This window comes from Piliocolobus tephrosceles, chromosome 1 (assembly GCF_002776525.5).
Source record: "Piliocolobus tephrosceles isolate RC106 chromosome 1, ASM277652v3, whole genome shotgun sequence".
In the NCBI taxonomy this organism is placed as follows: domain Eukaryota; kingdom Metazoa; phylum Chordata; class Mammalia; order Primates; family Cercopithecidae; genus Piliocolobus; species Piliocolobus tephrosceles.
In genome coordinates this window covers 127,362,890-127,380,333 of record NC_045434.1, presented here as the reverse complement: position 1 = coordinate 127,380,333, position 17,444 = coordinate 127,362,890, and the positions used below count along the sequence as shown (strand labels likewise).

The window sequence follows — 17,444 nt, the reverse complement described above, 5'->3', positions numbered from 1 at the left end:
TGAGTAATGAAGTGAACATACGCTGCACAAAAGAAGATGCACAACTAGGCAATAAGCACATGAAATACTGCTCAATACCATTAGTATCAGGGAAATGCAAATTTCAACTTCTATGAGATACCACTGAGTAGTCACAGGAAATTTTAATTTCAGCTAGACTGAAATACTAACTGTTGGTGAGGATGTAGGGCAACTGTAACTGTAATACGTGCTTCTATACAAGGTATACAATCACTTTGTGAACCACAGCCTGGCATTTTCTTACACAGGTAAACATACATTTAACATACAACTCAGTAATTCTCATTTTACATGCATCCAAAAGAAATGAAAACATACATTCACCCCTAAACTTGTACACAAATGCATAGCAATTTTTCATGATAGTCAAAACCAAAACAACCCCATCTCCATCAACAGGTAAACTGTGGTACAGCCTTACGATGGAATACTATTTAACATAAATATCCATGACATAGCAAAAAATCATAGATGAATCTCACAAGCATTAAGCTAAATGAAAGAAGCCAGGCACACACACACACTGTATATCTTTGGTATGATTATATTTACATAAAATTCTAGAGAATATGAAACCTAATCTTAAATGACAAAAGAATTTCAGCGGTTGCTTAGGAATGCCTTGGTGGTGTATGTGTGGGGGAAATTGCAAGAAGCCTTTCATTTCCTCCACTAAATATAAAGCATCCCTCTACTTTCCCAAAGGACATTCAATATACTTGGGAAACTCATGATATTATACCTTGGGCCCCATCAGTATTGTCTGTTGCTACCCAAGATGCAAAGGTTCTACAGGACTGTCTACCACAAAATGGGATCAGACTAAATTTTCTTAGTGAATGCTGAATGAGTGAGTGGCACAAGAATGAAAATTCTTTAGGGTAACTTCTGGGCATGAAGTTTGTTCAATGTGGTGCTAACCCCCGGGACCAAGAGCAGTGGCTATAAAATATAAAAGCCCATGTTCTTAGGTCAAGAGCCTTAAAAGGTGAGGAAGTGAAGGTGCTTACAACTGAGGTGGATATTCTATTTTAAGGAGGTGAGGGGAGCAGTAATGACCAACCACTATGCATTCTTGGGCAGCGCATTTCTACATCTCAGCCAAAGTTCTATTTCCTGCCAATTTGGGGACTGAAACATTTTCTACTCAGGCCTATTCTATTTTCTTCAAGTTCACTCTTAAACTCTTCTCAGAATCATGAGACAAGAACTGTATATACCCTAAAGCTCATGAAGCTTAAGCATTAGGGTTGCTCACTTACACAGTTCCTGTAACAAGGAGGCATTTTGAAATGGCATGTCTGGCAAACTGTGTAAAGAAATCACTACAGAAAGGGACCTAATCTCCAAGACTCCCATAATTTTGTCGTGATTCACTCATTCTGAATATTCACTTTCATATCTAATTTTGAAGTATTTTTCTTGAAAAGGGAAACTCCTCTCCCAAACTGAATGAGGAGGAAGTGAAGCTAATTCCCAAAGAATAATAAAGAAAAAGGTAAATGTAGAACAAAAAGCTACTTGGAACTTTCATAAAACACCTCCAAACATTCCCCTCCCCCCCAACCCCTCCACCCCCCGCCCAAAAAAGATCCATCTTTAGAAAATAGAGAATGTCAAAGATCCAAAAAACACAATGTGGAACGCCACCCTCGGTCTTTAAAGAGGGGTGGTGGTGGTGAAAAGGTGAGATAAACTCTGGACATATCAGAGGGGCTGAAAGACAAGGGAGGAACGTCCTTGACTGCTGTGTTTAAACCAAGTTAGACCCTCCCCGGGAACACCAAGTTTCTATCACAGACCCGGTCCTGGGACACCTAGGGAAACAAACGCACAGGGGTCCGCTCTCCAGGTGGTAGCTGCAATCTCCCAGCTTGTCCCTTCCGATTTTGCACGACTTGCCCTAGAGCCATGGCTGGGAAAAGGTGGAAGGGCAGTAATGAGCGGGGAGCGAGAACCGGAGGAGTAGGGTGGGAGGAAACGACAGAGACGCTCCAGCAGGGGCACACAGTGAGAAGGCGCAAGACGGTGTTTTACAACCTTAGATCTCCCTCCCCTAATAGCCAGGGCCTAGGTGAGGTGAAGTGCAATGAGAAAAAGTAAATATGGAACATGAGATGTCTGTCTGTTGCTTTACTCGGCCTTTGCATGTGTCAGACTGAAATTTCAGAAAACGTCACCAAACTTCCAAAAAGGATCCCAAGTGAGAAAGACGGACTTGAAGACCCCGTGAAGGAAACCAATGGGGGAAGGGTAAAGGAGCCCGTGAATTCCGCAGTGAGGCGATGAGGGCGGGTGGCTAGCGGGGCTAGACACGCTCGGGAGGTCCTGGAAGGGGAGGAAAGTCCACTCGGCTAGCTTCTTCCCGGCTGCCCGCCGGCTGCCCAACTCGGAACGCGCACCCGGGGTCCGCGGCGTACCAGCAGCGCCCGCCCGCGTCCTCCCGCTCATCCGCGCCTGCCTCGCAGGGCGCGCCCCTAGCCCGAGCCGGACCCTGGACGGCAACTCGCTGGCGCCCGCGCATACGACAGCCCGGAGCCACGACCGCCGCGGCCGAAGCGAGCGCCACTTCCTCACACTCACCACGGCGCTCCATCCCGCGTCCCGGACGCGGACGCCCGCCCCACACCTACGGCCGCCTCCACCGCCGAGGGCTGGAGCTCGCCGTCCCCATCCCCCACGGCCCGCGGACGCCCGGCCAAGCCGCAGCCACAGACACCACCACCACAGCGGCCACCGCCCCTGCAGCAACCCCCGCGGCCGCGCCGGCCGCCCGCCCCGCCCCCTGGAGCCCAGCCCATTGGCCTGGTCTGCGCTCCTGGGGGCGGGGTCTGCGACCATGGCAGGTGGGGACGGCTGTAGCTCCCGCGCTGAAGGCGGCGGTCAGCTGTGCCCGGCCTGAAATTGTCCCAGCATCCCGGGCCGCCTAAAGTTACCCTAAAGAATTTTCATTCTTGTACCACTTACTCATTCGGCCGCCCTTTTGACTTGCAGCGGGGCAGGCGGAACGACTTAGAGGAAAAGTCACCTTTTGTACCCTCCTGCAGGGAGCAGGGTTCTCTGTCCTTGTTAAATTAGACATTTCTCAGGTGGACACTTTGAACTCCTTCCAGTCAGGACTCAGGTCTTCAACTTGTTTTGTCGGCCGTCTTCCTCCACCCTTCTTCTCCCATTCAAAACAGAAGTACATTTTGTGCTTAACTTTAAAACTTCCCCCACTCTTTTCTGTCTTCAACTGATTGTCACTTTCAGCAAACTAAATAAATTACTCAAAACATCAGCTATTACACAGTCCGCGGCACATGACAGGTGCTCAGTAGATGCTAGTTGATTGCACATCCCTAACCACCCCACCTGCTTCTTACCATTAAGTGCTCCTTGAGTCATGGGACTGATCAACACGGTGGGGGAAGGCGCAAAAAAAATAAAGCATTTATCTAGATGTTGGCTCACACATCATATCATGTTTGGAGGAAAACAAAACACTGAATTTATATATAATATATGTTAGTAACACTTACCAACTCTACTAAGAATACCTTTCAAACTGTGCTGACACGTAAGCACTCCCTGAATATTAGCTGATTAATGGGTAAAATTATGGAAAGGGTGTTTGGAAAAATCACTTAATGTCGTCTTCCCTTTAAATATTTTTCAAAAAGATTACATATCTGTCATATTCTTCACCCTTCTTCGTTAGGAGAAATCTATTTGAAAACATTCTCAAAGGAAGATGGTAGTTTTTGTTTTTGTTTTGTTTTTAGAGAGAGACAGGGCCTTTCTCTGTGCTCAGGCTGGAGTGCAGTAGCACAGTCACAGCTCACTGAAGCCTGGAACTCCTGGACTGAAGGAATACTTCCACCTTAGCCTCCTGAGTAGCTGGGACTACAGGCTCGTATTACCACACCCAGCTACTTTTATTTTTATGTTTCATAGAGATGGAGTCTTCGCTGTGTTGCCCAGGCGTCTCAAACTCCTGGCCTCAAGGGATCCTCCTGCCTCATCCTCCCAAAGTGCTGGGATTAGAAGTGCGAGCCACCACATCTGTGTCATTTTTATAAGTAAATATGATTATTAACTGAGAAAGAGTGAATGTCAAACATCTGCTATGTGGGACAAGTGGCTGTGTTTGGCAAAGAAACCAAAAAATAAAGGGCAATATCTCCACCACATCCTCTAACACTGACTCAGCATGTGCCCTGAATCATCCCTATAAGCCAACTAGGTTTTTTACCTTTAAATGTTTCTTCATTAAAGTGGCTTGTGATCATGGTTTTGGAGGATAAGGACTAACAGACACATAAACAAGAAATCAAAGGCATAACTGGATACTGCATTAATGAAGCATATATGACAGATGATGTGGTATTATTTTATGATTACAGTATATATTAACATATATCCACTCTGCTTATTGAAATATTCTTCATTCCTTCCATGATAGAGAATCCTGCCCCTGCTCTGAAGCCTTCCTATTCTCTCCAGTGAAAATTAGTCATCCGCCGGGCGCAGTGGCTCATGCCTGTAATCCCAGCACTTTGGGAGGCCGAGGTGGGTGGATCACCTGAGGTCGGGAGTTTGAGACCAGCCTGGCCAACTTGGAGAAACCCCATCTCTAGTAAAAATACAAAAAATTAGCCAGGTGTGGTGGCGCTTGCCTGTAGCCCCAGCTCTTGGGAGGTGGGGGCAAGAGAATCGCTTGAACCCCGGAGGTATAGGTTGTGGTGAGCTGAGATTACACCACTGCACTCCAGCCTGGGCAACAAGAGTGAAACTCCACTTCAAAAAAAAAAAAAAGGAAGGAAAGAAAATTAGTCATCCAATTTGACATCATATTGTACATAGGATACTATTCTTGTGCCACTTGTGGTTTTGGTGCCATGGTTTTTGGCAGTGTTTATGCTAATTAGATTGAAAGTTCCACACTACTACATTAGTTAGGTCTGTATCTAATCCAGAATGGGTCCCCACTAAGAATTTTCTGGAGGGATGCTGAGGGAATGATCAGTAGGTCCAGAAGTAAAAATTCTTCCAGTGTGATTTTTTTTTTTAAATCACAAACTGTGCTAAATTGGTTGTATCTAGTAGAACCAAATATGATGGTCACAAAAACCTCATGTCTAAAGCAAAGTCTATCCCAGATATCCTGTTCCCTGAGGTGAAGGGGCTGATCACAAATGTGCATGTTGCATGTGGCTGGTGGAGGTAGGAGCCCAGCCCCATAGGGGAGCAGAGTGGACAGGTGCTCTTCCCTCTGCCACGCTTGAACAGCAGTCTGTATAAGAGGGACCCACATTGTCCATCATGTCTATTGTATTTTTATTGATTCCACAAATATTTACTGAGTACCTCTAATGTGGCCAGACATTGTTCTGAGCACAGGGGATATATCAGGGAATTTTAAATCCACTCTCAGATTCTTCTCAACCATGATGAATAATGCCTGGGAGAGGGGAAGAAATAATGGAAACCTAACAATGGTGGCCCCAAGGCAGGCAGTCCTTGGACTCCCTGGACTGCGGCTGTCCTTGACCTCACTGCTGGGGCATGTAAAAAGAACGACTCAGCGCCTGACAGGCCACAGTGAGTACAAAGCCTCCAGATTCCAAGGTGGACAAAACTCACCAAGCAGGTTATTAATCTTGATTCCATGATGGGCGTAATTGAGAAACAAGGCATCAATTCAGGCCTCATGCTGGAAATGAATGTGAAAGACATTAGCAACATCCAAGAATTCTGTGCTGTCATGAGGACAGGAAACTAAGACTGACAAAAATAAAGAAATATTTGAGTATGTAGATAAGGATATCATACTCATGTTATGTCCAGATTAAGTTACTACATTTCAAATTCCAACTTTTACTGTATTTTAAACTTTCTTATAAGACTTTGATGATATAAACCTGTGTGCTTGAGCCATCACATACCATAACCCTACCTGATGTCTTAGTAACATGTATAAGGTAACTCCCCTAATAATTTATAGTCAGTGCCAAAAATAATATTAGCCTTAAAAATGCAATTATTGATACTACTGTGAATAAAAAGATTACGGTGGTAGTAATAATAACTAGCCATTTATAGTTTACTCCATGCTAGTAAACTATAAATGGCTAGTTATTGTGCTAATGATACATTTTTAATTATACTTTGCATTTCACAAATTATTCAGTCCTCACAATAACCTATGAAGTGCCATTATTATTATTGAGATGAAGTCTGGCTCTGTAGCCCAGGCTGGAGTGCAGTGGCGCAATCTTGGCTTACTGCAAACTCCACCTCCTGGGTTCACGCCATTCTCCTGCCTCAGCCTCCTGAGTAGCTGGGACTACAGGCGCCCGCCACCACGCCCACGGGGTTTCACTGTGTTATCCAGGATGGTCTCGATCTCCTGAGCTTGTGAGCAGTCCACCTCAGCCCCACAAAGTGCTCGGATTACAGGCGTGAGCCACCATGCCTGGCCTATCATGCCCATTTTATAAATGAAAAGCTGAGACACAGAAGAAGTTCAATAAAGAATTTCTGCTGGACTTTATAGAAATTGACATTAACATGAAGTTAAGTTTGACCATACCTCTCTTAGAAAAAGATATTAGGAAATGACTCCTCTTATTCTACTTCTGCCTCTCTGTCCTTCTTTCTTTTCCCCAGGTACCCCAAAGTCCCTCTTGCCTCAGGACTTTTGACTTTGCTGTTTCCTCTGCCTGGAATTGGCTTTTCCCATACATCTGTGTGACTTGTTCCTTGCTCCCTTTTCTTTGCTCCCTTCTGGTCTCTCCTCAAATAGTCCAGATTATTGACATCTTCCTTGACTCCTCCATAAAAACAGCACCCCCATTTTTGATACTGCCTGTCTTCCTTACTCTGCTTTAATTTGGGCACTTATCCCTCTACTGACTTGATATAGATTTATTAGTTTATTTACAGATTTTTTAAATGTCCCCTTACTAGTATGGGTATATTAAGTTCTATGAAAGAAGGGATTCTGCTGCTTTGTTCACCGCTGTGTTTCCAGCCCTTGGAAAAGTACTTGGAATTCATCAACAAATGAAATATTTAAAGAAAATAACAATACATATACCCAAACATTGGAGTTATCTTTTGAAAAGATTAATTTGTTAACATTTTAAGAGTTTTAATCAGATAAGAGAACCACATTACTTTGTTTGAGAATGATTTTACTTTAGCTGCTTGTAACCAATATACTAACATATGACAAGTTTCATGACTTCAGCAAATATTTATCTGTAAGAGCCGTAAATAACTCAAGAATCTTACATTATAAAGTCCTACTCATAGCATGGTTCCCTTTCTTGGATTTCTGGGCTCTGCTAGTTTAGAGGCCTTCATAACTTAAGGAAGAATGCTTCTTCCAAGGAACACAATTTTATCATAGAAGTAAAAGTGAAGCCTCTGGTCATTTGCCTCTGTTACTTTCAACAGGTAAATAAAGGATAGTTACAGTGTTGGCTGGGGTGTTTGTCAAAGATCACCCTGTGCCGTAGGGGCAGGAGAAGTAGTCCAGGGAGTCCTCAGGCAAACCTCCTGACATTCAGGGGTAGGTTAGTAGATAACAGCAGCCTGACCCTGCCCATGCTACCAAGGGTGTACTTACATCAATAAATGTTGGGATCACGCCAAACAACCGGAACAACCCAATCAGCCAAAGTTTTAGAGTAAGGGAAAGGGAACAAATTCCCATGGCCTTGTAAGTATTCTAATAAAACGTCTCTAATGGAAAAAAAAATCTTAAATTATTTCCTTCGTTCTTTAAAGTAGAGGGGTGAACATTTTCTGTGATTGTTTTTTTCTTTGATCGATTCACCAAATGCTGACTAGATAAGAAAGCAAGTACTGCTCCCCTTAACCTGTGTATTCTATGAACCTCACAAAATACCTAGAACAAAATGAGATCTGTTTTTCTGATAAAATCAATCTCTGTCTCCTGGGTTCAAGTGATTCTCCCGCCTCAGCCTCCTGAGTAGCTGGGACTACAGGTGCATGCCACCACACCCAGCTAATTTTTTGTATTTTTAGTAGAGACGGGGTTTCATCATGTTAGCCAGGATGGTATAGATCTCCTGAGCTTGTGATCCGCCCATCTCGGCCTCCCAAAATGTTGGGATTACAGGTGTGAGCCACTGCGCCTGACCCATTCTCTTTTATTTTATAAGGAAATCCCAGCCCAGCTTTCCCAGGGATTACAGTTAGTCATTGGCCTGACTAGACTGGACCCAAGACCAGGGCCCTTTCTACACTAATGTTTTAAAATCTCAATGTTTCAAAATCTCTGTAAACCTATGAAATTAAACCGGAGCACCTGCCTCAATCATTCTTAGTTTAATGAGTAAATATTTGAGCTATACTAACATGTTTAAATATGAAATTTGGTCTACAAATTTACTCCTATTATTTTGGAGGTCCGATTTATTGTTACTAAAAATTAATGGCCCTAAACGATGGATGGTTTAACATAGAACCAATGAGGAGCTTGGGTTGCTCTTGAAGTAGAAAATTGTCTGCAGGCATCTGGAACACACACACACACACACACACACGCAAGCACACGCACATGCACACATTAAGGCTTTTCTCTAAGGGAGAAGGCTGGCTGGCTTTAGGAAGGAGTAGAGCCCACTGGAAACATTACTAATCTTTCTTTATCCACCCACTGAGCAAGTACTGCTGAACTCTCTGAGAAACAATGTTACCACTAGTGACTTAGTGACTTCAATGAGTGTTTATCTTTCCAACTACATATTTATACAGGGGTGGCTGCCTGTGGCATGCTTGCCAGAGAATTGAGAAGTGACTGCTTGTAAAAGTTGGAAAATATTTGGTTTAGAAACCTGTTTTTAAATTCACTCAAGATAACATTACATTTTATAGCATTATAAGAACTATTATCATCCAACCATTTAGATACCCGAATTTAAATGATTTTATTGTGAAATTATGTCAATAGCTGACAACGTGTGGTTTAAATTAGAAGAAGGAAAACACAAGAGAAAGTAGTACTATGAGTTAATAATTCTATAATATTGGTGTCTAGAAATGTCTATAGATGCTTTTACTTCAAAGACCTTCAAAAATATTGATTGTCACTGATGGATTTATACCCTTTACCTTATTCTTCTTGATGACATATTCAGTGTAGGATACTCATGAATGCAATTAAATTTTGTCTGGGAGCTACATGACACTAGAATATATGAGGTCACAGACATAACCATATATCCTACTAGCCAAAAAACTGATGAAATACCTGTTACATAATATCATTGAAACCATCAGCTTAGTAGATTCAGGGTGGAGAACAGATAGAAAGGCAAACAAGGCATGAAGACAGTAAGTTGCCTTGCTTAGGAGTTAGCCTGAATTAGCTGCAAGGTGAGAAGTGCTTTAGATCTCTTCTGTGAGTTGATGAAGACAATACTGCTTGGCAATCTGACTTCTAGTAACTTCCTCCTGGGTAATGACTAAGAACCAAGAGGAGGGGGAAAAGATCTCTATTCAGGAAAAATGACTAAAAGATAAAACAAGCCTACTAAAAAACAGAATCCAAGGAAATGAGTAGACCAGTAGGCAAGTGGTCTTATCCAGACCTTGGAGTTGCTTAGTGAGTCAAAAAATATAAGCATAGGATGTGGATCAAGGAACAGTGGATTCCAGAAGTACCCTGTGAAGATGTTTCACAGAGAGCTGGCATTTTAATTTACACAGCTTTTCTTGAACACCAACAAGTCAGTGAAATGGAGCTGCCAGATGCCAATAACAATGTTATACTCATGAATCAGTATTTGAAGTGCTATGAAAACTGAAGGTAGTTTTTGGTAGTGGAGACAGGGCTTTGGGGAAGACGAAAAGATAAAGGACACAAAGATCACAGCTTACGGAAAATTTCTTGAGAACAAAGTAGACTACTGATTTACCTAACAATGTGTTACAGGTTGAGCTGTGTTTGCCACCTCCACTCCACCAAACTCGTATGTTAAAGTCCTAACACCCAGTACCTCAGAATGTGACTATATTGGAAATAGGGGCTTCAAATGGGGTACTTCAATTAAAATGAGGTCATTAGTGTATGCAGCCCCTCACCAATGACTGATGTCTTTATAAGAAGAGGTGATTAGGACGCCAACACACAGAGAGGGAAGACCATGTGAAGACACAGGGAGAGATGGCCATCTATCTACAAGTTGAGAGAGTCCTCAGAAGAAACCAACCATGGTGACACCTTGATGTCAGACTTCTAGCCTCTGGAACTGTAAGAATATGAATTTCTGTTGTTTAAGCCCCCCAGTCTGCAGTACTGTGTTATGGCAGTCCTATCAAAGTAACACATAAGGCAACACCATTCGAATTCTAGGAATTAAATAATAACAGCACTGATGGGTTCTAGTTGGAACCAAGACTATCCTCTTCCCTTCCCTGTAGAAATGTTAGTCCAACTGTGGCTGAAAATTGCCATTATCCAACTTGTTAAGTGGGGCATTTCTTCCTAATATTCACAAGTCACAGTGAGTCAATATCACTCCTACTCTGGGGTGTGGCCCAGGATAAGGCATCACATCCATTGTAATATTGTCATTAAAATGAGAAGGCAGAATGTTTACAAGCCTAGTATTCTGTAAGTAAAGAATTTTCAGTGGGAGGAGACTGATTCATTTCTGCTCAGAGTTGAAGGGATGCCCTGGTCTCTTCATTTGTATCTAAGAGAGGAAGAGTTAGTATGGCAGTTTTAGGGATACTGTTGCTGCCATTGTAATTAGTATTGGTGGCTAGTTAATAATACTAATTTCATCACCCTGCTTAGTTTATAATATGAGCTCAATAAGCGTTAATTTTTTTGGTTCTATAGCATTTCACAGTATACAAAGCTCTGCCACACACATTATCTCAGTCTTCAAAACAAGTCTGTGAAATATGAATTATTGTTACCATCCTTATTCAGCTACTAAGAAACCTGTATCTCAAGGAAGGTGAACTATTTACTCAAAATTACACAATAAGTTAATAGAAGAGATTGAACTCAAAGCAGGGTCACCTGTCTCCTCAAGCAGGACTCTCTCCAATATACCCACCAGCTCCAGGTAGTTAGTTCTATTCCTCCCAATAAGTTTTAAATAATCCATTTTAATGAAGGAATGACATTTTCTGTATTCATCAAATATTCTTGATAATGAAGAGCTTCGATATTTATTACACAGATTATACCTACCCTACAAATATTACATGAATGAACACTTTGCACATACAAATGGGCAGAGAAGGTGAATCCCCCAGAACCGCTTCATAAGTTACTTCCCTTCTACTGAACTGGGGTCAGAATTTCTTAAGAATAATCGCTTAGAAGATACTTTCTCTTACATAAATACAGAGTCCCAATTTAACCAATACCCAGAAACAGATTAACAATACTAATGTTTATATATTCTATGGTTTACTTTTTATTTTACTTTGTGTATGTTTGTGTGTGGAATAGGGAAGCAACATTGCTCCTATAGGAATATACTTTTCAGGTTTTTTATGCTAGACTTAAAAGCAAACCTTCTGAAACATAATTCATTCATTGGATGGAGACTGAAAATTAAGAATTTTCAGAGAATTGATTTATGATCCTCTCAAACCAATCCTTTTATGATTCAGAAGGCACTTCAAGAATCTTGGCTGGGCCAGGCACAGTGGCTCACACCTGTAATCTCAGCACTTTGGAGGCTGAGGCAGGCAGATCACGAGGTCAGGATGGAGATTATCCTGGCCAACATGGTGAAACCCCGTCTCTACTAACAATGCAAAAATTAGCTGGGTGTGGTGGTATGCACCACCAACTACTGAGAAGGCTGAGGCAGAAGAATCACTTGAACCCTGGAGGCGGAAGTTGCAGTGAGCCGGGATCGCACCACTGCACTCCAGCCTGGCAACAGAGCGAGACTCCGTCTCAAAAAAAAAAAAAAAAAAAAAGAATCTTGGCTGGGTGCAGTAGCTTATGCCTGTAATCTCAGCACTTTGGGAAGCTAAGATGGGAGGAGTGCTTGAACCCAGGATTTTGAGACCAGCCTGGGCAACGTAGGGCAACCCTGTCTCCACAAAAGTAAAAAAAAAAATTAGCTGAGCATAGTGGCACATGCCTGTGGTCCCACCTACTTGGGAAGCTGAAGTAGGAGGATTGCTTGGGCTTGGGAGGTCAAGCTTGCAGTCAGCTGTGATTGTTCCACTGCACTCAAACCTGGGTGACAGAGGGAGAGTCTGTCTCCAGAAGAAGAAGGAGAAGAAGGAGAAGGAGATGAAAAGCTTGCAATGTATCTATGACACATGCGACATTATCCCAATGATATATGCTCTATAAGAGCAGCAAGGACTAGTTAATAGGCACTGGATGAAGACAGAGTGTTGCTAACATTGCATAGGTAGTCTTGCCCTGTTGGAAATCTTATCAGAACCCCTGAGAGCACCGGAATGAAGTCCAGTATATGCACTGATTTGATAACTCACGCCATACCTTTTCCTTTTTAGAGAAGGAAGATGATGATATAAGCCCCGATCAAGGATGTTGGATTCTGGTGATGGACAACCAAGTGTTAGGTATGATACGACAAAGTATTAAAATAGCCACTGAAAACTCAAAACCTTAGACAAACAGAGACGAGACCTCCTGCAGGAAGCATCCATTCCTACTTAGCGCCATACCACTGTGGTCATGGATAACGTGACTGTTCCTAATTTGCCCTGGACAGTTTCAGTTAACACTAATTGTTCAGGTAAAATTATTAATAGACCCTTCTCTCACTCTCAAAAGTGTGCCAATTTGCACAATACAGTAAAAGTGCATTCTAGTCATAGGAGAACTTATGCTCAATATTGCTTGGTCTCTCAATTTTTTAAGCCAGAAATTTGGATTTTTATAGAACATTTCTGAATTTTTTAATGTGGTCAATAAATTCCAAATTTTTAAAGTTGTCCAGGCCAAAATACAAAAAAAATAATGAGAGGTGGAATCTGGCTTGAGAGCTGCCGGTCTGTCACCTGTAAGTTAGAAACTCTAGCTGATACTACAGTGTTCTTTGCCTTCCCTCTTTGGAGACCTTCTCTCTCATGGGCTAGTGAGAGAGGGTCTTAGGGGGAATCCCACAGGGGAAAGCCTTCTGCTTTAGGCAGTTCCACTGGTAATCAGGGCAAGGCCCAGGAGACAACAGGCCTGATAGGGGCAGTTTAGGCCAGTTGTTCGAGGCCTTAGTAATGATTATAGCTAGCACTTCCCATGTGGTAAGGTCTTACATAGATTATCTTATTTACTCTTCACAATTGCCTACAAGGAAGATATTACAATCTCCATTGCTCTAATGAGGAAACTGAGACTTAAAGAGACTAATTAGTTTGAATGAGGTCACCCAGCTAGTAAGTGGCAAAACCAGGGATCTGAACTCATGTCAGATTTGACTCAAAAAACCCACATCTTTATCCTCTGTGTCTACTGCTTCCCACTGTAGACAGATAAAGTTTTTCTTTCCATTGGGGTGTTTTTCATTTGGGTGAGTCATTTTTGGGCTCTTGTCACCATGGAAAATCATAAAGTCTTGACTCTGAGTCTGCAAGAAGATATTTTCTTGTTTTCATTCAGGTATGTAGAACACAGGCCAAGTGGTTCAGCGCAAATCTCTAGAACAAGGCGGGGTGGGGGCAGGCAATGGGGTTTAGGGCCAAACTCCCAAGTAGTCATAAGCGGTGTTCTTTTACTAGGTGTCTGTTCCTTTTGCCTAGATTCTTTGGAACTCTGCCAGTGATGGGCAGCTGGTCAAAGATTTGAGGTTTCACAGTTCCAGTCATCTCTGTGACCTGTATCCATTTTAGAAATACAATTAATGAATATAACTCATCCAACAGAGACTAGGAAAAGCATAGAATTTTTGTTCTAGTATTAATTTGACCAAAGATTGTACATGTTATAGTGGATCAAGTAATGTCCCCCTAAAATGCTTGTCTACCCAGAACTTTAGGATGTGATCTTGTTTGGAAATAGGGTCTTTGCAGATGTAATTAGTTCTAATGAGGTCATAGTGGATTAGGGTGGGACTTAATCCAATGACTGTTGTCCATACAAGAAGAGAAAACAGAGACACAAGGGGAAGATAGTTGTATAAAGAAAGAGGTAGAAATGGGAGCAACGTACCTGTAAGCCGAGGAATACCAAGGATTGCCGGCAAACATCAGAAGCTAGGAAGAGGCAAGGAAGGATTCATCTCTAGGGACTACAGAGGGAGCATGGGCCTGCCTTGCCTCCAGAACTGTGAGAGAATCAATTTCTGTTGTTTTAAGTGATGCAAGTTTGTGGTAGTTTGTTAAAGCAGCCACAGGAAACTAATACACATGATAAAGAAAAAAAATTAAATACTAAAATGCCCTTTCAAGATGGAATAGAAATCTGTGTTGGAAGTCTAAATTTGAAAGCTCTCAAGTCAAAAGTTCAGAAAGCATTTTCTGACTTACTGTTTGTTGACTGAAGAATAAACTTTCCAGAGAGGAAAAGTATTCTCCCTGCATAATGCAAAAGTCTCTATGGAGTTTCTGTAAAGGACTAGAGGCATTCCATGTGTTGACTCAAAATGGCTTAGTTCTGGTCTAATCCTGAGTAAGACTTGCTTGTGTTTAGTAAGTCCATCTACCAATATCTACCACCACTTGCCATGTCATCACAAGCCTAAAATCTGTTATGCCTGGGGCGAGCTATGGACATTCAAATGTGCATTATATGGTAGCCTTTTCCCATTCTCTGCCATGTTTGCCCTGTCTATCTGAGTGGTTTCTGACTCAGTTTCCCTTTTGAGACTATGGTTCTGACAACCAAACCAGCTTTCATTTCTCTAAAGACAGATCCCTTCCTTACTCTTACCCCTGGAGGGGCCCTGCCTCAAATCTGATGGACTCTCTGCATTGGAGAGGGATTTCTTAGACTTTCAATTTTGGAATGCCCATAGCAACTCTGAAGAAAGCTGGTCACAAGCTCCTATATCCCAGCCTCAGCTGATTCAACCAAATTTGGGTGTCTGGTCCAAGAGCAGCTCATCTGTAGGCCTGTCAGTGTTCTATAGAGTAATCTGGCAAGGAAGCTTTACTTCATGAAGGAAAGAATAATCAATAGCATCAATAGGACCTTCTGTCTTGGAGAGTTTAAATAGAATGCTTTGTTGGGGTATGGGGGCCCAGCTGTTGGTAGTAGGTAGAGCGATTGGAAAGACACACAGAGAAAGAAATCATGTGGTAGCACGTGCCATTAGTGAGCTGAGGCCATGAGACAAAAATGAAGGAAGTTGGCTGGTAGTGGCAGGAATAGTAAAACAGCGACAAGAACAGCTGCATCATCATAAAAGTGGCAGAGCACTAGGGCAGCTGATGCTGGTGTCTGAGGGCCACAGGATAACTCAAACTGCATTGCGTTCTAAAGCAGCTTCTATCTTGTAAATGATGTTCTGGTCTCTGTGAGGCATAGCTGTGCAGCTGTTGAGTGCTTCCTGACTTTCTTACATCCTCCTGTGTATCCCTGCAATGCCAGCTCCCTAGTTCTGCACCCCCATTAACTAAGGTAAATGCATCTCTGTTCTTGAAACATTGAAAAACCAGGCCATGAAACCACCATCTGCCGTTACCAAATTCCATCCAATTGGACTTCCTGGAAACAATCCAGAGATTCTGAATGTACACTCTCCTCTTAGACATTAACACTTGGAAGATCCCTTACTATTGCTTGGCCAGACCTTCTTACCTCAGCTCTGTTGCTTCCCCTTTTCCAGTTTGCCTGCTGCAGAAGCTCAGACATGCTTTATAAATCAAGGCACATAGGTTATTATAACACTGATCTCATTTAATGTAATTTTGTCTCCATAATTGAACATAATGAAGTAATAAACACTTATTTGTGTTTACCATAACAAGTTTGGGTCTCATTTGGCTTTATTATGTTATGCGTGCAGGTCAAGTATAGCTACATCTCAAAAAATTAAGAAGATTTTGTAGTTTAGAAGTAAGGTTAAGATTTGGGGTCTTGACATGATCTTATGCCTAGAAAACCCCATAGTCTTGACCTGAAAGCTCCTTAAGCTGATAAACAATTTCAGCAGTCTCAGGATACAAAATCAACATACAAAAATTACTAGCATTTCTATCCGCCAACAACAGTCAAGCTGAGAACCAAATCAGGAGTGCAATTCCATTCACAATTGCCACAAAAATAATAAAATACCTAAGAATACAGCTAACAAGGGCAGTGAAAGATCTCTATAAGGAGAGCTACACAACATTGCTCAAAGCAATTAGAGATGACACAAACAAATGGAAAAACATCCCATGCTCATGGATAAGAAGAATCAAAATAATTTAATAGGCCATATTGCCTAAAGCAATTTATAGATTCAATTTTGTTCTTACCAAACTACCAATGATGTTCTCCACAGAACTAGAAAAAAACTATTTTAAACTTCATGTGGAACCATAAAAGGCTCTTTGTGGCTCTTTGACATATTAAGGCTCTTTGTGTCTCAGGCTCTTTGTGTCACAGGCTCTCATAAAAAGAGCCTTAATAAGCAAGGCAATCCTAAGCAAAAACAAGAATGCTGGAGGCATCACACTAGCCAACTTCAAACTATACTACAGGGTTACAGTAACCAAAACAGCATGGAACGGGTACAAAAACAGACACATAGACCAATGGAATAAAACAGATTGCTGAGAAAAACGGCCACACACCTATAACCTCTGATCTTTGACAAAGCAAGCTAACAAATACAAGCAATAAGGAAAGGACTCCCTAGTGAATAAATGATTCTGGGATAACTGGCTAGCCATATGCAGAAGATTGAAACTGGACCCCTTCTTTATATATTAAAAATCAACTAAGGATGTATTAAAGACTTAAATGTAAAACCCAAAACTATGAAAACCCTGGAAGACAATGTAGGCAATACCATTCTAGATATAGGAAAGGGAAAAGATTTCATGACGAAGATGACAAAAGCCATTGCAACAAAAGCAAAACTTGACAAATGGAAATTAAACTAAAGAGCTTCTATACAGCAAAACAAACTATCAATAGAGTAAACAGATAACCTACAGAATGGAAGAAAATGTCACAAACTATGCATCTGACAAAGGTCTGATATCCAGCATATATATGGAACTTAAGCACGTTTACAACAAAAAAACCAACAACCCACTTAAAAAGTGGGCAAAGAACATGAACAGACATTTCAGAAGAAGACATACATGCAGCCGACAAGTATATGAAAAAAAGCTTAACATCACTGATCACTAGAGAAATGCGAATCAAAACCACAATGAGATACCATCTCACACCAGCCAGAATGGCTATTACAAAAAAGTCAAAAAAATGACAGTTGCTGGCAAGGTTGTGGAGAAAAAGGGACACTTAC

The 17,444-nt window shown here is 41.8% G+C and overlaps 1 pseudogene; it reads left to right on the top strand.

Moving 5' to 3' along the window:
* The first annotated feature begins 2,860 nt into the window (after positions 1–2,860).
* The window catches only part of LOC111555167, a 55,522-nt pseudogene continuing 40,938 nt past the window's right edge, over positions 2,861–17,444 (top strand).